The sequence below is a fragment of the Protopterus annectens genome, chromosome 4.part0 (assembly GCF_019279795.1).
Source record: "Protopterus annectens isolate FY-2018-M chromosome 4.part0, PAN1.0, whole genome shotgun sequence".
Classification (NCBI taxonomy): domain Eukaryota; kingdom Metazoa; phylum Chordata; order Ceratodontiformes; family Protopteridae; genus Protopterus; species Protopterus annectens.
In genome coordinates, this window is record NC_056733.1 from 559922349 (window position 1) to 559939670 (window position 17322).

General features: G+C 39.1%; 1 long non-coding RNA gene across 1 annotated transcript in view; it reads right to left on the minus strand.

The window, feature by feature from the left end:
* Window positions 1–1157: 1157 nt before the first annotated feature.
* The window catches only part of LOC122799437, a 571685-nt gene continuing 555520 nt past the window's right edge, over window positions 1158–17322 (minus strand). Inside the window, exon 4 of the long non-coding RNA XR_006364471.1 lies at window positions 1158–1227. This is a non-coding gene — a long non-coding RNA (uncharacterized LOC122799437). The remainder of the gene's footprint in view (window positions 1228–17322) is intronic.

Consider the following 17322-nt stretch of genomic DNA (forward strand, 5'->3'; position numbering starts at 1 on the left):
ATACTATCTACCTCCCCACCTCCTTCTTTACTCTCTTCTTCTCCAAACTTTTCCCACTCTGCTCATCTTTCCCTAAGCTCCTATAAACCATGTATCCCTTGCCCTACCGTTATATTTCCTCAAACGGACAAATGTATTTGTAAATATCGACTTATGTTTTTTAACTTCTGTTTTATGCAATGGTAGGAAACAGCATATTTGTAAATATTCACTTATAGTCTTTATAACTTTTGTTTAAGAATTTTACTAAATTGTACCTTCAAATACCATGTTTTTACCTGTACTTCTTTTTATTATATTACTATAACTTGTTTTTATTATGTTTTTACTATGTTATGTTGTCTTGATGGAGCTTTTCTCCCCCGGACTCCATTGAAAATGGGCTCTTCTCGGCCCAATGGACCATCCTGGCAAACAAACTTCAAATACATAAAATAAAAATAACAAATGTGAGCAGTATTCACTATATGCTTGCATTATGAAAAGGTCATACTGAGCAATGTTGTCTAAAAGTAACATTTAATAACCTCTGCGCTATCTATAGCTAATGAATGAAATGGGTGTCCCAATTCACCAACCTGGTTACAAACACTTACGTAGAAGTATTACTGCAGATGTGCCCCCAACCAAAATGTAGTTTGCTGGTGCTTACAATTCTGTGATGGACAGATGTACAGTTTTTACTTATGGGCATAGGCATTCCTCTTAACCTTTAACCTGCAGAGTTAGGGACAAATCTGGAAGTTCCTTAAGCTGCTACAGATCACTGTGATCTTATAAAAGACTGGAAATCACACAGTGGAAACTCACATCCCTGTTAAATTGTTGCCCAAAAGGAAGAAAGGGCAATTGCTCAACATTCTACTGCCAGCTGATACACAAAAAGAAAAATACATCAAAGCAGCAATTAGTTTATGTTATTAATTCAAAAAGTTGGATTTTGTAAGGTAACACGATCAGGCTATACACTAATGTGAAGACCATGAGCTACCTAGACTTATAATCTGAATGCAGTACTGATAAGAAAGGCTCGACATGAATTTACACTCAGTGCCCAACCTGACACATTTACTGACAACTCTGTACTCACAAGTTTTATTACAGAAAGATTGCTGCAGCACTTCAGATGTGTGTAACTCCAGGAGACTTACCACAGAAAGAAATAATATGGCTGCTGTCTTCATGAACAAATTTCCTGGTCACAGCCTCTTCCATAATCTGTTTCACCTGCAAGGAATGGAAAGTAATTAGCATTAAAAATGACACACGGTTATGAGAAGACAGATCATTTCTTTAACATTTTGGAACCGTAGCACTTAAAATGACAGAGGTCAACATTTTTTGTTTGCTCTGCTTTGTCATTAAATATGACAGAATAGGATTTTATAGAACAAATTAAATCAGAAACATGAAACATGCTCTGAATAACTAACCAGGAGTCATATGAAACATGCTCTAATTAACTAATCAGGAGACCATGACAGAAATACATCTTCTCTGATATTTTACAACTATATGTATCATAACTTCCATGCCTCAGACATTTTCATAAAGGTTAGGTAGGGATACTTACGACTTACGCAGTAATGGTCAATCACACTTTGTTTATGCCAGCCAAAATGTAAAGGTTTCAGCTCTTTTTAACTACATGCATTTCTTAAAAATTTATTTGTCTAAACTGGTTTCGATCTGGGTTGAAGATAACATTCAGTGCAGGCCCAGTAGCACTGTTTGGTTTAGTGACCTGCTCAAAGCCACATCAGACAAATGGAAAATGAGGGAATAAAAGCTGGAAATAAAAGGCTAAATATCATTAGCAACTCAGTACTTTAATCCTCTGCACTAAACTGCCAGAAAGGGATTTAACTGAATAGTTTGCTGTGGTTATTTAAACTGTCATAACGTCTGAGTAGGTGTATGAGTTACTAAAGTATCTGCTGATACTTTTGTCTTGTCTTTGCTATGCTACTGTCTGACTTCCTGCATCTCTTAGAAGAGACAGATAATACTCCACAGTGGAGTTATTTATTTAGGGTTGTGACCTACCTCAAACGATAGATTTTTCACAACAGAGTGGATACTGAAGGGCTCTTAAAAGGGCTTTGTAAAGCTACTCACTTTTTAACACATTTTCAGATAAAAACAAGCAACTATATACAAATTATAGATATAAAAATATAATTTCAAACATATTAATTATGTACAATAAGTTTCACAGACTACATTTCAAATAGCATATTTAATATATGGCCTCATTTAAAGACTAAACTCATCTAACTCTTTGCATTATTTTGGTGCAATCCTCAGGAAAGCCATGCAATAGTATACCACCTATATTGCCTGTATAAACTATTTAAATGGTGCGTCACATTTCCACCCTCTCGCTTTCTGTCTGTATATATATATATATATATATATATATATATATTATATATACACACACACACACACAAACATCGCACACACATATTGTCTGCCATTGTTCCATGTGTTGCAATGTCTTTATATATTTATACCATTAAACATGTTGAAAATAATTTTTTCATTGTTCAGATATTGCACAGTCCTCTTACACTATATGTATCATTATTACATGTCTGTAAATACAAAGCTAAAATACTAAACTTGCCAGAACTGTGGCCTAGAAGGATAAGCCCGACTAGAGTTTTATTAGTGGCTCAGACTATGGAGTGGCACAGACAGGCTTTTTGTGTGAGACTGTAATTATCACCTTACTTCTCATCACCCTACTTCCCATCACCCTATTTCTCATCACCTTACTTCTCATCACCTTACTTCTCATCACCCTACTTCTCATCACCCTACTTCTCATCACCCTACTTCTCATCACCCTACTTCTCATCACCCAACTTCTCATCACCTTACTTCTCATCACCTTACTTCTCATCACCTTCCTTCTCATCACCCTACTTCTCATCACCCTACTTCTCATCACCCTACTTCTCATCACCTTACTTCCCATCACCTTACTTCCCATCACCTTACTTCCCATCACCCAACGTCTCATCACACTACGTCTCATTACCCTACTTCCCATCACTCTACTTCTCATCATACTACTTCTCATCACCTTACTTCCCATCACCCTACTTCTCATCACCCTACTTCTCATCACCCTACTTCTCATTACCCTACTTCTCATTACCCTACTTCTCATCACCTTCCTTCTCATCACCCTACTTCTCATCACCCTACTTCTCATCACCCTACTTCCCATTACCCAACGTCTCATCACACTACTTCTCATCACCCTACTTCTCATTACCCTACTTCTCATCACCTTACTTCTCATCACCTTCCTTCTCATCACCCTACTTCTCATCACCCTACTTCTCATTACCCTACTTCTCATCACCCTACTTCTCATCACCCTACTTCTCATTACCCTACTTCTCATCACCTTACTTCTCATCACCTTCCTTCTCATCACCCTACTTCTCATTACCCTACTTCTCATCACCCTACTTCTCATTACCCTGCTTCTCATCACCTTACTTCTCATCACCCTACTTCTCATCACCTTACTTCTCATCACCCTACTTCTCATCACCTTACTTCTCATTACCCTACTTCTCATCACCTTACTTCTCATCACTCTACTTCCCATCACCTTACTTCCCATCACCTTACTTCCCATCACCTTACTTCCCATCATCCTACTTCCCATCACCCTACTTCTCATTACCCTACTTCTCATTACCCTACTTCCCATCATCCTACTTCCCATCACCCTACTTCCCATCACCGTACTTCTCATCACCTTACTTCTCATCACCCTACTTCCCATCACCCTACTTCTCATCACCTTACTTCTCATCATCCTATTTCTCATCACCTTACTTCCCATCATCCTACTTCCCATCATCCTACTTCTCATCACCTTACTTCTCATCACCTTACTTCTCATCACCCTACTTCTCATCACCTTACTTCCCATCATCCTACTTCCCATCACCTTACTACCCATCACCCTACTTCCCATCACCCTACTTCTCATCACCTTCCTTCTCATCACCTTCCTTCTCATCACCCTACTTCTCATCACCCTACTTCCCATTACCCGCCGTCTCATCACACTACTTCTCATCACCTTACTTCCCATCACCCTACTTCTCATCATACTACTTCTCATCATACTACTTCTCATCACCCTGCTTCTCATCACCTTACTTCCCATCACCCTACTTCTCATCATACTACTTCTCATCATACTACTTCTCATCACCCTGCTTCTCATCACCTTACTTCCCATCACCCTACTTCTCATCACCTTACTTCCCATCACCCTACTTCTCATCATACTACTTCTCATCACCCTGCTTCTCATCACCTTACTTCTCATCACCCTACTTCCCATTACCCGTCTCATCACACTACTTCTCATCACCTTACTTCTCATTACCCTACTTCTCATCACCCTACTTCTCATCATACTACTTCTCATCATACTACTTCTCATCATACTACTTCTCATCACCCTGCTTCTCATCACCTTACTTCTCATCACCTTACTTCTCATCACTCTACTTCTCATCAAGCTTTAAGTGAACGAGCTTTCCAACTTTATATTTCATCTAGCCTGACTTGGTGATTAGCGTTTCTTATGGAAAGATCTTGCCAGTGCAGTTTCTATTTCACACTAGCAATAATTTTTTGTGTGGTCTTTTCTCTTTTCTCTATGGTTATGCAACAAGAGAGTTAACATATACACATTATGGGGGGATGATGTTCCCAATGCAGGAGTATGATGGGAGCTTGCTACTTTTAGAGATATATTGCAAGGAGCTAAAACTTCCACCATTTTCTTTATTTAGTTTAAGATTCATCTATTTGGAACTTACGGAAATGTGGGGGAAATATTTGCAGTGCAGGGTTTTACTTGTGACTGCAATAGTTTTACTGTGCTTTCAGACTGCCATTGTTCCATGTGTGGCAGTCTGTGTGTGAATAGCAACAAATTCAGGCATGCCAGCTCTGATACACACACACACACACACACACACACACACACACACACACACACACACACACACACACACACACACACTCACACACAATGTTTCATCAGCCCAAGTCAGTATGATGTTCTTTGGAATTTTAAATGCAGTTGAACTTCAAACTGTCAACATATCTGACTTTGCTTCATGTAGGTATGTCATTTGTTCAAATATTACCCATTATATGTGTTCAACGTTTATGGCACAGAAAGGCATCATATTTATGCAGAAATCTACAATGGCATGAATTTACATGTTATATGTCCTATTGACATTACAAGAGGTAATAAAATGTGTCTGTTATAAAATGCTGAGTAATTCTGCCTATGACATCCAGACTTGTTTCCTACTCTGCCCTACATTACCCTATATTAAGCACACAGGTTTACAGACATCATGATCTATATATTTTATGATACAATCTTTATGGGACCAGTTACAATTAACTGCATTAAATAAGACAATGAGAAAGCTTCATTACTTTACATTGTTTTATGTGAAAGAATATTTATGATATTTAGTAGGAAGACAGAGCACTGAATTTTGACAGCCCAGTTAAAACAGTTTGTTAAGGTAATCTTGCAATGAAATATTTCATGTGCCTTATAATAGCAAGGGATATAGAATCTAGAAAGTATGAGAACTACATGAAAGTAAAGCTTGATCTGTACTGCAGTTACAACCAAGTACTTCCACCATTCTACAAAACAAAACTAATGCTGTAACAGCTAACTAGAATATTTGTAAATTAGTGCGATAATAATTAAGATGTGGATAGAGTAAGCTGCCAACATAATGAAACCCTAGGTATTCAAATTGCCACTCAGGCAGTAAATTACTTCTTAAATGAAAGGGAATAAAACAATCTTTATGGACATAAGATAAGAAATTATAAAAATTACAGCAAAGAATGATAACACTCATAACAGAATTTTTTCACAAACATATGTATTTAATAATATAATCTAATGTACAGTAATGAACTGTAAATATATAATGTTCAGTTACAAAACACCAGTCACTAAACATAAAACAAAGCAAATCAGTATTTTATATTGCAAAAGGCAATATAAAACAAGAAAGAAATGTAAAAGGTAGTACAAAAAATTCTAAAAAGTTGTTTATTTTCTTTACATGCTTGCCTTAGATTCAGTTTTCAAACTATAAAATCTACCTTCTTCCATTTGCTGCAAATAGAAAAATTATCGTCTATTTCTTTCTGAGTTAAGTCTTCATTGAGTAAGGAATCAATCAGCAGAATTCATAGTCACAATCTATATACTGTATACAAGAGTCTCTGCATAGCTTGTTTCTACCACTGGAGGAACAGAGATATGATGTAAAGACAGGATCACACTGCTATCAGTTGTTGTTGTCTTTCGGCTTTTCCCAGTTAGGGGTCGCCACAGCGGAACTCCGGTCCGCTAATGATTGGCAGTAGATTTTCACGAACACCGAGGTGCCAGCTCGACATTCAACCTTCAACTAAGGCACGCCCATTTACACATGTCTTTCGAACGCCCACCCAACCGCGAGGAGGACATGCAGACTCCACACAGAAGGCACTCCCCGCATTCCAGCTGAGAATCGAACAGGAGAACCTCTTGCTGTGAGGCAACAACACTACCGCTGCACCACTGTGGAAGTCAAGATCACACTGCTCTCAGTACACACTTAATATGTTACATTTGGATATGCAAGAAATTCCCAGCAATGGTGTACTGAGTATCTCACAGCGTACCACCTCATACTGTGTTGCGAGTCAGCAGGCATAGTTTACAGGAAAGGACATTTAAAGGACTGCAAATCACTGCCACCAACACATTAAACTGAGCTGTAGGCAGGCAGGTTGGAAACAGCATGACATCACTGTAGGCAGGCAGGTTGGAAACAGCATGACATCACTGTAGGCAGGCAGGTTGGAAACAGCATGACATCACTGTAGGCAGGCAGGTGGGAAAGAGCATGACATCACTGGCGACCAACACCAATACCTCCTATACAAGATGTGGGAGAAGAGCAAGAAAGGTTCCGTTTACTCATGCATCACCTAGCCTGGAGAAACCATGTTTAGCACAGACATGCAACAAGAGGACACATACCAGCTTTTATGACAACACAGATAATGAGACTGACATTAGAGGATGTACACAGGATGCATGATGTCACCCCAGAGGTGTCAATGTGTAAGCCTGTCACAAGATAATGTAATTGCTAACTACACAATGGCATTGCAAGACACTGTATGACACCATGTCTGCTACAGCACACCACATTACTGGATAGATGCATGGTGTAGCAATATGTATTCATAGATTTTATGTCACTGATACTATAAGCTGCAGAGTAACAGAATGCTGGCCTAACATGGTACATTATGTACAGTAAGCAGACTGAAAAAGGACTCAGCAATTTGCTGTCCAGCACTAAATGTTAAACAGGCCATGAACCAATGCATTCTGGTGTGCCTTGGGGGTTGGCAGCTCAGCAAACTAAGTTCTAGAATGTGTGGAATGCAACTGCTGTCCTAGTATACTGCAACAGACAGAGGATTTCATAAAATCTGAATGCCATACCTCATTCTGCATACATTCAGACCAGTATTACAATTTCTTTACTTTCTGTTACACCACATGATGTGTCAGTCTTCTTCCACATAGCAGAGTGTACATCCCACACTTACTACTAGAATGCATGACACTTGAAGGCATGTACTCTAAAAGAAACCACTAAAATCATACCCTAAAAACAGAGAAATCCAAAAAAAAAAGTTCAGATGTTGCATGCTGCCCTGTACTGCCATGTGAATTACATATACTAATTCCATAAACAAACAACTTTGGTGAATGGGGAAAAATATTGTTCCATACAAAAATCTGTTCCAGCTCTAAAATTATAGTGATTCATTATGAAGAACTGCAAAGAGAATTGCATCTTTATTTGAAATATAATCATAGTCATAAGTGATTCCATTGTGAGACACACAGATGTCACTGTGGATAAGGAGATGGTCACAGTCAACAGTCTGTCAGGTGCCAGGATCTGCCATATCACAGATGCACTCAAGTCTCTCAACACCAGGTACTGTTATAACTCTGCCATAGTCCATGTTGGTGTGAATGACTTGAGATGTACCTCTCTTGCTATATGAAGAGAAACATGACTGAACTCTCAGACTATGTGTCTCAGGCTGGTATGACCCCAGCCTTAAGCAGCATGTTACCTTCACGAAGGACGATGCTTCAATACAAAAAAAAAATGATTGACTTTAATAACTGGCTTAGTTTCTGGTGTCATTCCAAGAGAATACATTATCTGTCAGCCCATGATGACATGATCGACAGACCTCGATGCTTTGCCAGAGTTGGTCTTCATCTGTCACTCCTGGTATTTCGGCTACTGGCCAAGGCTCTTGCTACCCCCATAGTGTATTTTTAGGCAGTATCTCAAGGACAAAATTCCCAAAGTAAGAACTCGATCTAAGATCACCCTCAAGGTTTTGTTGCCAAACGCTAGGAAGCAGTCCTCACCTTGGAAGACATAGACATTTGTGAGTCACAGAGACCTGGTTCTAGGCTGTGGACAGCACCCCAGCCATATCAAGCTACACCTCCTTCCACATGTTCAGACCACAAAGTGAAGGCATGAAAACTAAAGGAGGTGGTGTATCAATATTCATTACAGATAAGCACACTTCCAGATTGGTTAGACAGCATGATTCCTTGGTGATACTTCAGGAGCAGTTAACTGCTGGTACGACACCTGTTTAAGTCATTGCCAGCTACAGGACCCCCTCCGTGAAAAATGACATCCACTCTGCCTATTTGGATCTACTGGAGTCTATCAAGATACATCCAAACACCATGGTTTTGGGCAACTTTAACTACCCATCCATTGACTGGGGAAATTACTCGTGCAGAAACTCACTTGCCCAAAGGTTCCTTGACTTCAATAACTCCAATGCCCTGGATGAGCTAGTTGGCACCCCCAAAAGAGGTTCCAACATCCTGGATCTGGTGCGTACCAATATGGGGGACCAAAGTAGCACCCCCATTGTGAGGTCTTCCCTGGTGAGATCTGACCACAAATCAGTCTCATTCAAAGATACTGTAACACCTGATCCCCCTGTAGCACAAACTAAACTAAAAAACTTCTCCAAAGCAGATTACAACCTCTTACAGAATGGGATAAATACCTTCACTGCATCTCCTCCCTCAGATGAAGCTGGCAACTATGCCGACTTCTACACAAATGCTTTATACAAACACCTGAACAACTACATTGATGTGGCTGCACCTGATAGGACCAAAACAAGCTCATCAAGGAAGAGCAAACCTGCCTGGTGGACAACTGCCAATAACAGGAAGAAATTGCTGTCTAAGAATAAGAGGGAGCGAACCCCAAACTGAAAACACTCTCAACTCATCTTAAACAAGCAAATAAGACTCCATGCGAAGTCCTCCAAAGCTACCTAACAATCCAAATTAGCTTCCTCAACTAAGGACAACCATAAGGCGTTCTTTAGTTACATCCGTAACCTGAAAGGAAAGGCTCAGATCTGTGTCAAACTGGTAGTTAATGGTACCACATGCACCAAGCCTGTGGACAATGATAACCTGTTAGCCGACTGGTTCTGTGAAAACTTAACTCCCCTTTCCCTGCCACACTTACCCCAAGACATCCCTACTAATGTCCACTACCTTGTATCTCTAAAGAGAAGATCATGAACTCCATCTCTAAGGTCAAAAACACAGCATCCATGGGACCTGATAACATCCCAGGCTGCATCCTACATGGGCCCAAACAAGAATTAGCAATGCCATTGGGTACTCTTTTCAGTCATAGTCTAAGCACCAGCTTTGTCCCAGCTGAATGGGAAAAGGCCACCGTTATCCTCTTACAAAAAGATGGTGCTTCCACTGACCCCAGGGACTATAGCCCTATTAGCCTCACTAGCCTCATCTGCCAGGCCATGGAGAGAATCATCATGAACCTTATCAGCAAAGACATTGGTAACCTCCAAACACTTGACCCTACTCAATTTGGATTTGTCAAAGGGAGATCATGCCTGTTAAACCTGGTGGACTTCTTCAAGACAGTCACCAAGGCCCTTGATGAGGGGAAATCTGTGCATACAATCTACCTAGACTTGGCCAAGGCTTTTGACACTATCCCCCACTATTCCCCAGTCAGTCATAATTGACAAACTCACCCAATTAGGTACCAACCTGTATATCATTAGATGAGTCACTAACTGGCTCAATGATAGAACCCATATAGTCAAAATAGGGGAATCCACCTCCAACATCAGACCTGTAACCAGTGGTGTTCCACAGGGATCAGTCCTGGGACCTCTACTGTTTGGAAACTATTTCTCCGAACTGCAAGCTAAAACTAAAGGTCTGTGACTGACAAATCTGCTGATGACTGCAAACTGGGAGTGTCATTGAATCTCCAATCCATAGCAACATCCTACAAGAGGGTCTTACACAAACAAATGACTGGTGCCAAAGTCTTGGCCTTAAACTCAATACAAAAAATATATTATCATCCCTTTCAGTAAGGGTGATGTTCCTGCTAACTACCACATCAATAACAATACCCTAAGGATGCACTCAGTGGTGAGAGACCTGAGCACACAGGTTGACAGCAACCTTACTTTGATCACCATGTCTCCATAGTGGTAAGAAGGGCATTCTATATTGCTCATTTCATAAGTAAGGACATTGCCTCCAAAAAAAAAAAAAAAAAAGAAGTTATATCCTCCCTGTACTCTTCCCTCATCAGGAAAATAATCGAGTGCAATGCCCCTTTTGGTATGTATCTTTTCAAGCACATGCAGCAATTGGAGAGACCACAAAGGTTTTTCACAAGGAAAATTCAAGGTCTTCAGCATCTGTCATATGAGGATCATCTGAAATCGCTGTCACTTTATTCTGTTTCATGCAGACTGCTCAGAGGCAGTCTCTACCTTGCACATAAGGTAATCTTTGCCCTGCTTTATTGGAAATGCTGCATATCTGTAAGTCAAATGGTACACAGGTTACGCACTCTAATGGCCTTAACCTGGTATGTGACACTGATAGAACCTGTTGGAGGAACATATTTCTCCCCCAGAGGTTACCACATCTTTGGAACAGACTCCTGCTTCATGTCAAGCAGAGCACCTCACTAGCTCTCTTCAAATGCAATCTGGATGATTGGATGGGTAACTGTAAGTTCACCCCAGGGGTTCCACCCATGTCCCTCTTGGACAGGGTGTGGTAGGTACTGATCGTGGAAATAGGGGTAAAACTTGGCTAGGCTTGTAAGGGCCCTAGGGTCATTAGCATAGTAACCACCTATAATCCCATAATAATAATTCAAGGCAATAAAAACAGCAGAAACAAGAAATCCATAGAAAAATACAGCAAAACTTAAAAAAAATTAAAAAATAAACACAGAAAAGCAGTTTCAGAGTAAAGGAATGAGATCACAACAAAACAGCAGATTTCAGGGAGGGTTTCTCAACAATCCAGTTTCAATTACAGTGGTTACAATAGCAATATTTTTGGTTTATCCAACAGTAATATACCCAATAAATGTAAAAGTTGCCTTGCTCCTTCTTCGTGCTGTGGGGTGTTATATTCAAGCAGCACTTTGAGGGTAACAGGTAACAGCCTTAGTACAATATGATACATTTTGTGTGTCTGGCTCTGTGATGTAGGCTTTCTTTCTTCATACATCTTTTCTGTGACTGGACACAAAAAGAGAGTAGGAATACTTCTGCATCTGTATATGGGTCACTTTGTGCAGGGTGTGTGTGGATGATTGTTGCATGAGACGAAGAATGCTGCTATGGGGTGTGACTTTTGTAACTTAGTTTAGTATTTCCATGCACTTAAGATAAAAGGGTAAGCCTAAACTAGACACACTGTTACTTGAAAAAAAACTACTTTCAATAGCATACAAATAAGACACGCATAATACGGTAATACATTCTTCACCTAAATAAAATTATTTCTACAATTATGGACAAGAGTGGGTATACCAGTGCCTAGTAACATATGTGAAGAGTAATGCATACCATCTGTATAATATATGCTTCTGTTCTTTACTTACAGTGGTAGCAGAAAAAGCACACAGGGAATGACAATATTGCTTCAGTGGCATGTGATATATTACAACCCAGAGTGGAAAAAAGAAGTCACATTATGCATGGGAACTCTTCTGGAAGTGAAAATACAAAAAAAAACAAAAACGTGTCACACAAAACTGACTCTCATTCTAACAAAATAAAGTACTCATAGAATTGGGAATGACAATAAAGTATGGCTGTGGTGTGATAATGGCCAGACCAACCCTCAGTTACGATGTGATGTATCCCGTCTCAAATCACTCTGAGATGGTTAAAAAGTAGACAAACTTGGTATAGCCATTGGAAGTGGTCATGATGTTACTAGATCAAAAACAAATGACCTCATAAGTTGCAAGCTTCATTTTTTTTTAAATGTGCTGTGAATAACATGCACATTATTTCAAGGAGATGGCTATTCCTCTCTTGAAAATGCCAGGCTCTGCTTCCTACTTGCTGTCGTTTGCTTTAGATAGGTTTGCTGCTTGCAGGACAGGGTGGGGTACCAGTCAGTAAGTGTTTGAGCTACCTGGTTTTACCTGGACGATTGAAGGGGTTACCATTAAAAAACATATCAAAGCCCTGGAACTGCCTAGTTGAACTGTGATGTGCATGTATAATTTTGCTAATGGCTGCAGGTGTAACGATGGACTGCTTAATTCATTTAAATAAAGAAGCAGCCAATATTTGCCCTCTGTCATTTCCAAGTATATTTGCTGCTGTTTCTCAGTTTGCAAGTTTGCATTGCAGAGGAACTCAAGGTTATCATTTATTTCCAGTTTCATCGTCTTGTGTTCCAAGTCACTGATCAGTCCCTTGTCTGTGCTAGTTTGTATTGTTTTGCTAGTGTGCCTGCTGTTCTTTGCTTTTTTTCATCCTCTTCGCCATGCTCTTGACCCAAAGAGAACATTTTTGCTGTATTTATTTTTCCATCTGTGACCCAAGGAGACTAGTTTGCTGTTTCACCTTTTCAGTTGTGGTTGTCTACTGGCAGGTAAATTACATACATTATCCGCGGTGGTGGTGCTGCGGTAGCGTTGTCGCCTCACAGAAAGTCACTGTCCGGTTCGATTCTCAGCTAGAGCATCTTCTGCGTGGAGACATGCGTGAATGGGCATACCTTCGTTGAAGGTTGTGCGTCAGGGCTGGCAACTCGGCATGTAAAAATCAACTGCCAATCATTAGCGGACCAGAGTTTTGCTGTGGCGACCCCTACCCGGGAAAAGTCAAAAGACACAACAACATACATACAAATATTTCAAGCATGGGTATTAATGCCCTTTTAGCCTGCCAATATACCAAAAGAGTTGTTCCCATAATAAGTGTTCAGGGTGTTCCTAAAAATATCGAAACTAGTACTTACTTTAATGCAATTTGATAGTCTGTTGCATGCATCAGCTCCTCTCTCAGAGAACTACTTAGTACACTTATCATTCCTATAAAATCTTTTACATAGGTTGTCTGATGAATCTCTAGTACTTTTTGATAGCTCCAAGCATTCCAACAGGTAGTTGTCTCTAAATGCCCTATATAACTGAATAAGATTTCCTCTTAAATATCTATATCAGACACTGTACAAGTTCAGATATTTTGGTCTTTCATAATAACTTAAATTTTCATATCCATGGATGCCTTTGGTATATTTCTACTGTACTCTTTCCAGTTTACTCGTGCTTGTTTTCTTATAAGGTTTCCATATTGTTATTTTATACTCAAGTTTGGGTTTCATGTAATTAACAATGACTTCATAATTTCTGGTTTCCTGGACTTTATAAATCTTTTTATATAATGTACAGTTCTATAACCAATGGGTTGACATGATTAGAAAAACTCAAAGCTGGGTCTACTCATACACCCATGCCCTTCAATGAATCTACAGTTTCAGTCACTGTTTGCTGTATTAAATATTCACCTTTCAGTTTATGCCTCCCAAATCTCATACGCTTAGTTTTTGATGTAGTTATCAGCATATTATTCTCCTGTGCCCAAATGGTCAGTTTAGTCAAGTTCTTTTGCAGACATGCCCTATCTGTAACACATGTAATCAGTTTACCCAATTTCAAGTCATCTGCATACAGAATGTAAAACATCTCAGATGGCAAAAGTTAGGCTTGAAAGATACAATCTAAACAAGTATGGGCCTAGGACAGAGGCCTGTGGGACACCCTGACTGGAACCAAGAATTCCACCTGTCCAGTTGCTGTATGATACCTGCCATATCCTATTTGTATGCCATGCAGCTATCCAACTTATTAAGAATAAATCAATACCTAGTTGTTTTAATTTAATTGATCAATGTTTTGTGTATGACTCTGTCAAATGCTGAAGTTAAATCTATATAAATTACATCGCAGAATAGTTTTTAATTGATGGCTGTTATTATATTGTTATAGAACATTGTGTTACAGATGGTAATAGATCTATTTTAAACATATACATGCTAATATATGGTTTCAAGTCCTAATCTTTCCAATTCTGACAATAACTTATCCAATATTATCTCCTCCATTATTTTTTCCACAACATGAAAGGAGACTGAAGGGTCTATGTGACTCTGGGTTTGTCCTATTCCCCTTTCCCTTAGAGACAGGTTTAATAAGCACAGGTCTTCAATTTTGAGGAATCTCCCCATATTTATATGACTTAGTAAATAATACATATAATGGCACTATAAATTCTTACTGTGGTATTCTCAGGTCATTTTTAGTAATTCTGTCTCCTTCCTGCACTTTGTATGGATCCAGCTTGCACAGTTCTTTTTCAATTTAATCTAATTTGATTCCAATATCTGAGGTCAGCTGGATGTCACTAGGGTGCCTTATCACTCCCTTTTGTGGAGCCAAATTGTTTTGCATAAGATTTTGTAAATATATTTATAATCTGTTGTGTATGAGAATAAATTTTAGAATCTAACACAGTTTATCAGTTTGTATATCTTTACTCCTTCCACATCTTATGTATATATAAAATGGTTTCCTATTATAATCAATATCTTTATATAAAATTTCTTCCAAATTTTCTTGATCTTGTCTCACACTATTCCTATTAATTTTGTCCAGCTTGTTTACTTCAGTTGGCAAAGTTGTAGTTTAACCTGTTTTCCATTTCTTATATTTTGGTCTTTTACGTTAATCAGGTATCTTGTTTTTAGGGAAATATATCCCCCTGACTTTGTATGTCTAGATCCCCATGTTAAACATTTTGTTTTGCGCTCAAACAATTTTGCTTTGAAAACTTTCCACATTCCTTCTGCAGGCTTTCCAATGAACACATCACTAAAATTAGTTTTACATAGTGACTGCTTTGTTTCCATATAATCTGTAATTGATCTTCTATGCATTGGTTTAGATTTCAGTTTGGCAGAATTATCAAGCAACAAATTAACCTTTATAACTCCATGATCACATAATTTCTTTAGGAGCACAAACAATGTCTAGTATGTTTCGTTCCATGGTAGATTTTTTTACAATCTGAAGCAATTGTTATTCCTGAGCATACGTTATGAACAATTTACTTACTAACGTTTTTGAATCAATATTATTTAAGCCTGTTTTTGGCAAATTTAAGTCCCCAGCCACTATTATTCTTACCTCCTGTGTTTCATGCAAGAAATGTATGAATTCCTCTAGGTCATCAGCACTTGACTTTGGTGGTCTATACACTCCAAAAATTGTTATATGTTCCAGAGTCGGCTTTATTGTCACAGTTATATGATCTATAGTATTGGTGTTATCATTGAACATGTAATAATCACAAGTCTCATCTTCTTCTTCTTCTTTCGGCTTTTTCCCGGTTAGGGGTCGCCACAGCGGATCGCCTTGTCCGCACATTGAATGGCAGTGGAGTTTTACGGTGTCGAGTTGCCAGCCCGGCGCCCAACCTTCCACAGAAGGCACACTCACACGCACACCTAGGGCCAATTTAGAGTGTCCAATCCACCTGCAGCATGTCTTTGGGATGTGGGAGGAAACCGGAGCACCCGGAGGAAACCCACGCGACCACAGGGAGGACATGCAGACTCCGCACAGAAGGCACCCCAGCCGAGGATCGAACCGGAGATCCTCTTGCTGTGAGGCGGCAATGCTAACCACTGCACCACCGTGGCCGCCCCAATAATCACAAGTCTCATAACTATTGTTAATCCCTCTCAAAACACAACCACCTGATTTTTGACAGAATGTCTGTTACAGTAAAAACATGCTTTTTAACCATGTTTCACAAACAATAACAACATCAGTCTTGTGGGAACATAGCAAATTTTACAATGAAAAACATTATTATTAATGCTCCTAGCATTAACAATTATCAGAGATGCATCAGATGTTGCTATCTGTGAAATGTTAAATTTTCAACCTGCCAAAAATCCTGCCTTGTGTTTGTCAAATATTGCAAAATATCTGCTGCAAATATTCTTTTCCCTGATCTTGAGAAATGCAAGCCATCCTGTCCGAACATGTGCGCCCAAAATTAGGCTTGCATCTCTACCCATTTCCTTTTTTAAAATGGGATATTTTTTCATGTAGGGTTTTACCCAAAAAATCTTTTCATTCAGTGACCTGACCCTCCTTTCTAAATGTGATTGGTGAAAAAAATATGTGCTAATATCTGTACAAGCTATACTATCAAACAGGGCTTTAAGTTCCCTACTAACATTCAGAGAGTCCTTGCAGATGAAATCATTTATGCCAACATGAATAAAAACAGATCCATACTTCCTTACATTAAGGCATTTGAAGGCTTGTCTCACATCCTCTTTTTCTGCTCCTGGCAATCATAACACTATTCGATTTGCATTATCTTCTCTGTAAATGTAAGTATCAGTTCCTCTAATAATTAAATTTTCAATTACAAGAATATCTTTTCTGACTAGATCTCAAGAATTACAACAATAATAATTTTGTGTGTGTGTGTGTGTGTGTGTGTGTGTGTGTGTGTGTGTGTGTGTGTGTGTGTGTGTGTGTGTGTGTGTGTGTGTGTATGTGTGTATCTTTCTTACTGCAAGAATCATGGACAAAGCCAAAAATAATGTGGGATAAAGGGCTAAAAGCAGGGACAGAATTTAATTGTAAGCCAGACTGTACTTTATTCATTCAATGAATGCTGATATAGAGAAATGCCAGTATTTCACGAATGAAGGAATGCTGCTGCTCAGCAAAAGAAAAGTGGTTACCATTATTTTATTCTTTTACT